Raw genomic sequence first — 6,887 nt, forward strand, 5'->3', positions numbered from 1 at the left:
GTGGAGAAATTATTTAATAGATTGATGTTAGATGAACTACTTTATCATGACTCTGGGGAATAGGCATAGACTGATCAGTTTGAGTAAAGCTCAAAGACATAAGAATAATTTAATTTACTTGGATTCCCTTCTTTCATTTGCCATTTCTGGGAACATGGCAATTCCCCAGCAATTACTCTCATTTTTGTAAAAATCAATTAGTAAAATAAATGGTATTAGAAAACATATGATAAGTAGTAACTGTGCTGAATAGATAAAAAAAATATACAGGTATGTCCTGAGGAAAGAACACATCCTATTCAGAGTTCAAAAGAGTAAACTATTGTATTAACCCTTCATGAGACAAGTTGCTTGAGAATTAGTAAGAAGAGGTGTCACTTTGTATGATCAGGTCTGTGATGGTCAAATCTTCACAAAGATATAAGTTACGGCCCCATCTAACTTTAATGCCCACAACTGGACAACCATAGACAGCAGCCTTACTCATAAAAATCTAGCACTTATATAACCAGTAGTAAGCGCTCATGCTGTAGTTGCCCTTATTTTATTTTTGACTTGGCAAGATTTTTTTTTCACCATGAAGAGAAAAACTGCAATCAACTACTCCCTCCACCCCTACCCCCTGGCCAAAGTACAAGATCATCCTGAATTCTAATCTAATTACCTCCTAGTCCAAGAATATCCTTTGTATCCTTTCAATGTTATCGAGATTTGTTTTATCACATATATTCTACCCTGGAGAATGTTTTATGTGCTCCTAAAAAAAACACACATTTTGCTATTCTTGGGGGGAGAGTGATATTAGCATCAATTATGTCAAGATGGTTGGATGATATCATTCAAGTCTTTTATTTCTGCCAAATTCTTTGTCATCATGTTCCTGGAAGCGTAAGTATTGATGTTGCAAATTAATATTTCTATTCCCCCTTTCAGTTTTCTCAGTTCCTGCTTAATGTGCTTTGAAACCATCTTATTAGCAGTATTTATATTCAGAATTTTTATATTTTCTTATTAATTGATCTCTTATCATTATGAACATTCATGTTTATCTGTAAATCTGCTTTTATATTAATATAACCACACCAGCTTATACTTGATGAACATTTGCATAGTATGTCCTTTCTTATTCTCTTACTTTTATATCTGGGGTGTTTTTGTTGTAGATAGCATATAAGTGATTTTGCTTTTTTATTGTCTTAAAAACTTTTGTCTTTTAATTAGAATGTTTAGATCACTAATATATTTATTCTCTTTAATACTGTTTTTAAAATGAGCATTTAGTAAATTTATTTATTATTTTTTGGTGTAAAGCTCTATAAATTTTAACACATTTACAATATATATATAGTCAACATCAAAATCAGGATACAGAAAGTTCTTTCAATCCCCCTCAAAGCTTTCAAGCAATTTCTTTTGAGTCATAGCCTCCTTTCACCCCTAAATTCTGGCAACTACAAGTCAGTGCTTTGTTACTATAGATTTGTATTTTTGAGAATTCTATACAAATAAATGATGCAAATTTTTTTACAAATTTGTGAATTTGTAACATTTGAAACATTTCCTTGAGATTGATCCAAGTGGTTGAGTACATCAATACTTCAATATTTTTATTACTCAGTAGTAATGTATAGAATTGTGTTGACTTACCACAATTTGTTTATCCATTATCCCTTTGAAGAACATTTGTTTGTAGGTTTTGATGATTATAAGTAGAGTTGCTATAAACATTCATGTACAGGTTTTGGTGTGAATATAAATTTTTATTACTCCAGAGTAAATGTGTAGGAGTAGGATGAGTGGTCACTTGCTTTGTGTATATTAAAATTTTAGAAACTTCCAAACTCATTTCCAGAATGGCTGTATCATTTTGCATCCCCTTGGCTCAGGGTTTGCATCAATTTTTTAGTGTGGAGGATTTGAAGGTTAAGTTTCTCTCTCTACTCAACACACAGAGATACATTTTAAATCCTTAATACATTAAATACTTATTAATAAGGTAAATACTTAATAATACTATCTACTGTTAGGCATTAATGATGTATCAGACACAATACTAGGCACAGAGCTTTACTTAATGTATAGGAAAATCAAAAGTCCTGTTCCAATTCTACTCAAGAGTCCTTGGCTACAGTAAATATATATAAAATGAAACAAAGAAATTTTTATATTTCCCTACTTTATCCTCTCTATATTGATACTATGAGTCCAGTTATAATATTAATTATAGGACCTGATATATAAGCCTTTCTTAATCCTCACAACAACATTGGGAGCATATTATTAGCTCCATTTTATAGATGAGGAAATTGGACATCAGAGCAGTTGAAGGATGTACTCAAGTACTTGTAGTTACATGAAGACAGAACTTAAATCTGTTTTATCCTAATTCTTTTGTATATATTCCCCCTTGATATTGTATAGTTTCATCCCTACTCAATTTTTTTCCATACAAAATGTGTGGTCCATTTAGTATTTGGGGCATATTTATACTAAAACATTATTTGTTGTTTATCTGAAACTCAACTGGGTGGTTTAAATTTTACCTGGCAACCATAATGGTTTTATTCATTTTCTATATTTATAAGATAATTTTCTTGAAAGTCTATCTATTTAAGTTGTACTTTCAATTTTTAAGTGCCATGAAGTGAAAATCACACAAATCTGACATATTTTAACAGTTTCCATTTACATTACTGTGAAGGGTCAATGATTACCAAATAAGGGCAAATTGTTCCATGTCCTAATCTATTTCTAAATGATTCAAAATATCTTTACCTTTGATTTTTCCCCCTTCAACATAGATATTATAAATCTTATATGAAAATTATTTGTGGTATTTTCAGGAGATTGAGCAGTGAAATATTTTGGTGAGAAATATTAGACTAAGACTTTTTCATGACTTATTGACTCCAAAGAGGAACATTGTCAAATTTACTTCATTTATTATTTATTTATTTATTTATTTAATTTTATTTTTTTAACGTTTATTTATTTTTCAGACAGAGAGAGACACAGTATGAACGGGGGAGGGGCAGAGAGAGAGGGAGACACAGAATCGGAAGCAGGCTCCAGGCTCTGAGCCATCAGCCCAGAGCCCGACGCGGGGCTCGAACCCGCGGACCGTGAGATCGTGACCTGAGCCGAAGTCAGACGCTTAACTGACTGAGCCACCCAGGCGCCCCTTGACTTCATTTACTTGAATATAGTCCAACAAATATTACTGAACTGGAAATACAAAGAGAAAACACATTAAAAAAGGAAACAAGACAGAGAGTATTTACAGGGTATGGGGCAATATCAAAAACTATGCTATGAGTCCAAGTCCAATATCAACAACTATGAGTCCAAGAAAAGGAAAAGAGGAAAGATGGGGAAGAAGAAATATATAAAGACATCATAGCTGAGAAAATTTCCCCTGATATTAAAAGGAATTAAACCACACAGAGAAGGATCTCAGAGAACCCCAAACATGAGGAATAAAAGTTCAGTTTATATACATCCTGTTTAGACTGTTATTCATTGTTAGAATTTATAAAGACAGGCAGAAAGGGATAAAGATCTGAAAGGCGGAGAATGGTACTGATAGTCTCAGCTTGCGAAATAGTCACATGATACTGTTTTAAGTTGAAGAAATAAGAAATGAATTTATTTTATTATCTAAATATTATAAGAATGAGCCAGAGAGGAACTAAAATTTCATAACATCAGAATCATATTAAAAGCTGTGGGCCTACAGAGATCTTCATCAATCACAAGAAGTCCTTAGATAAATAAATCTGTCTTTAGATGTATAAATTTGATAGATTCAGATATAGCACTAGAAATAATTTTTACATATTTGAGTAGTCACTGGAAACAGTTAAATAATTAAGATTCGTTGTTTTAGAGTGTAATTTTCAAGAAGGTAAAATGATGATTCTAATTAAACTATAAAAAGAAAATGTGTCAAATATTTTTTTCAACTCATTAAAGAAGTTACTAGTAAGATGCTATGACCAGTTTATAGAGCATTTGAGCTACTAAATATTGTCAGACAATTTAAAAAAGAAATGTTACGGTAAGATCATTGAATAAGATACAAAATTGCTTAATGTCCTATAAACAATAAGTTGTGTCCTTTAGGATTATCCTTTATACTGAATCAAAATTGGTTACATTCTCTATTAGACAAAATTATACAAGTTAACATGTAGCTTCACTAATTCTTAGGCTTTTATCATTTGCTTAAAGAATTTCTTTTGGGGAGTTAGTCTAGATATAGGAAAAATGTTTTAAAAATATTTTTAGGAGCACCTGTTTGGCTCAGTCAGTTGAGCATCTGACTCTTGATTTCGGCTTAGGTCATGATCTCATGGTCTGTGAGACTGAACCCTGCATCCGGCACCATGCTGACAGCGTGGAGCCAGCTTGGGATTCTCTCTCTCTCTCTCTCTCTCTCTCTCTCTCTGCCCCTCCCACTCTGCTTGTACTCTCTCTCTCAAAAATAAATAAATAAACTTAAATGTTGTTTTAGCCATGTGTGTTTTTTGCTTTGATAAAAACAAAAATAAAAATATATTTGTCTGGCAATATCAGCTAGCATTTATTTGATGCTTGCTATGTGCTAAGCAAAATATTTGCAAAATAATTTGTATGTGTTATATGGTTTAATTTTACCACAATCTTATGAGATAAATAATATTATTTTCTGCATGTTACATTTGAGAAAACGGTTAGAGGGAAGTTAAGAAACGAGGCCAAGTCGGGCACCTGGGTGGCTCAGTTGGTTAAGAGTCTGACTTCGGTGCAGGTCATGATCATGGTTCATGAGTTTAAGCCCTGCTTTGGGCTCTGCGCTGACATCTTAGAGCCTGGAGTCTCCTTCATATTCTGTCTCTCTCTCTCTCTCTCTGTCTCTCCCCCACTATGCTCTGTCTCTCCCTGTCTCTCATAAATACATAAATGTTAAAAAAAATTTTAAGAAACTAGGCCAAGGTTACATATACACCAAAAGTCATTTGCCTAGTCTGTGATTTAACTGTGTAGTAAGGTGATACAATTCAGAGAACAAGGAGAAGGGAGGTGTTTCAAAATGTGAATAGAACACATTAGGATATGAGAATTGTTCTGGATTTGAATAATTAATTAGGAAAATAAACAAAACTCCTTTCTGATTTAGTATTTGTGTTTAGGAACAGCCAGGAGCAAGAAAGAACCAAAGCAGGCAACACTTAAATCCTTCAGTACTCAAACAGTACAAGAGAGACCTTTTATTTGAATATCCTTATTTTTCTCTTGCACAATTTTAGCCTTGTAAGCTCATTTCAGCAGATTAGCTCTTTGAAAGTACATAATTATTAGCATCTTTAGTGAATGTTTTTGTTTATTTAACTATAGTTTCTCTGCATGATTCCTCAGCTTACCAAACTATTTTGTTGTTTAGAATCCACTTTTCAATTATAATTTACATGATTGTCTTTCGAATATGTAATATCTACTTGTTGCCAGATAGTTTTGTTTCATTTTTTACTGCAATGGCTAGTGTCTTAATGTAGGTATGCTTGAGAATATTTTGTCTGTTTTAAAACAGAGCTATTTTATTTTGTTTTGCTACTTAGAACACTGTGCTAACAAGTGAATTCATGATATTTTAGTGCTTTTGTGTTTCTTCAAAGTTTATGTTACTATGTTCTACTTAACAGTTCTTGCCTAGAGGACCCAAGTCACATCACTGCTGCATACAGAAAAGGAAACAGTAGGATAGTGCTAAAAGAGGAGGAAAATAGACCTAGGTCAATGTGTGTGTGTGTGTGTGTGTGTGTGTGTGTGTGTGAATGTGTGTGAATGTGTGTGACCAGCTGTATCACCTACTAGCTTTAGCTGAAACCCGCCCACCCAATCCCAGAGGACTCAGCTTTCTAGTTGCCTTCTTTGGCAGCTTATTTCTTTTCTTTCACATCTCACAGGACAGTGTCAGACATGATATCTTTGTTTCCTTTTACTGCTGATCATAAATTTGACACCTGTCCATCTGATGTCTTGGGACTAGAACATTTTCTCCCCCTCCTTGTTTGTGTTGACCTCTCTCCTGCTGTCATTCTCCCTCACTCAGTGCAGACAATGCCCCTGGACCTGCTCTTCCTCCCTGATACCTCTATTCTTTCTGCTTGTTAATATCCCTGGGGATAAAAATTCTAACACCCCAAATTATTTATTCCTTGACCTTTCAGTGACAATAATCATTTTCTCCATATGATTTTTCATCCACTCCCATGGTCACATGCTAGATTTTGTTTTCAATGTCTCATGTTTTTTTTGGGGGGGGCCCTCAATTCCTCCATTGTTACTTTATTTTGTGTTTTACAGGTATTTTCTATTGTATCTTTTTAATTTATTTGTCACATCCTTTACTATATTTTTTGATATTGCCATCCTGGTTTCTCTAGGGTTTCTCTAATTCATATTAATATCAAATGAATTTCAGTAGTATACAAAACTTTTGTTTCTATATACCTTGCCCTTTAAGCTTTATGTTGTTATTGCCACAAATTATATCTTATACATTGTATAATTGTATACATCAAATTCAATTTAAAATTGTTGCTTTATATTTTCTATTAAATCAGATAAAAAACCAAGTTAAAACAAAAGATATGTTAAACTGTATTTTATCTTTACCTATGTAGTTACATTTTCTAGCAGTTTTTATTTCTTCACGGGGAATTGAGTTTCTGTTTTGGTATCCTTTTATTTCAGCATGATAATGCTTGTGGTGACTTCTCTTGTTTTGTTTTGTTTTTTTTTTTCATTAAAAAATATAAACAATTTAGGGGTGCCTGGGTGGCTCAGTTGGTTAAGAGTCCAACTTCAGCTCAGGTCATGATCTCACGGTTTGTGAGTTTGAGCCC

The sequence above is a fragment of the Panthera uncia genome, assembly GCF_023721935.1.
Source record: "Panthera uncia isolate 11264 chromosome B2 unlocalized genomic scaffold, Puncia_PCG_1.0 HiC_scaffold_24, whole genome shotgun sequence".
Taxonomy (NCBI): domain Eukaryota; kingdom Metazoa; phylum Chordata; class Mammalia; order Carnivora; family Felidae; genus Panthera; species Panthera uncia.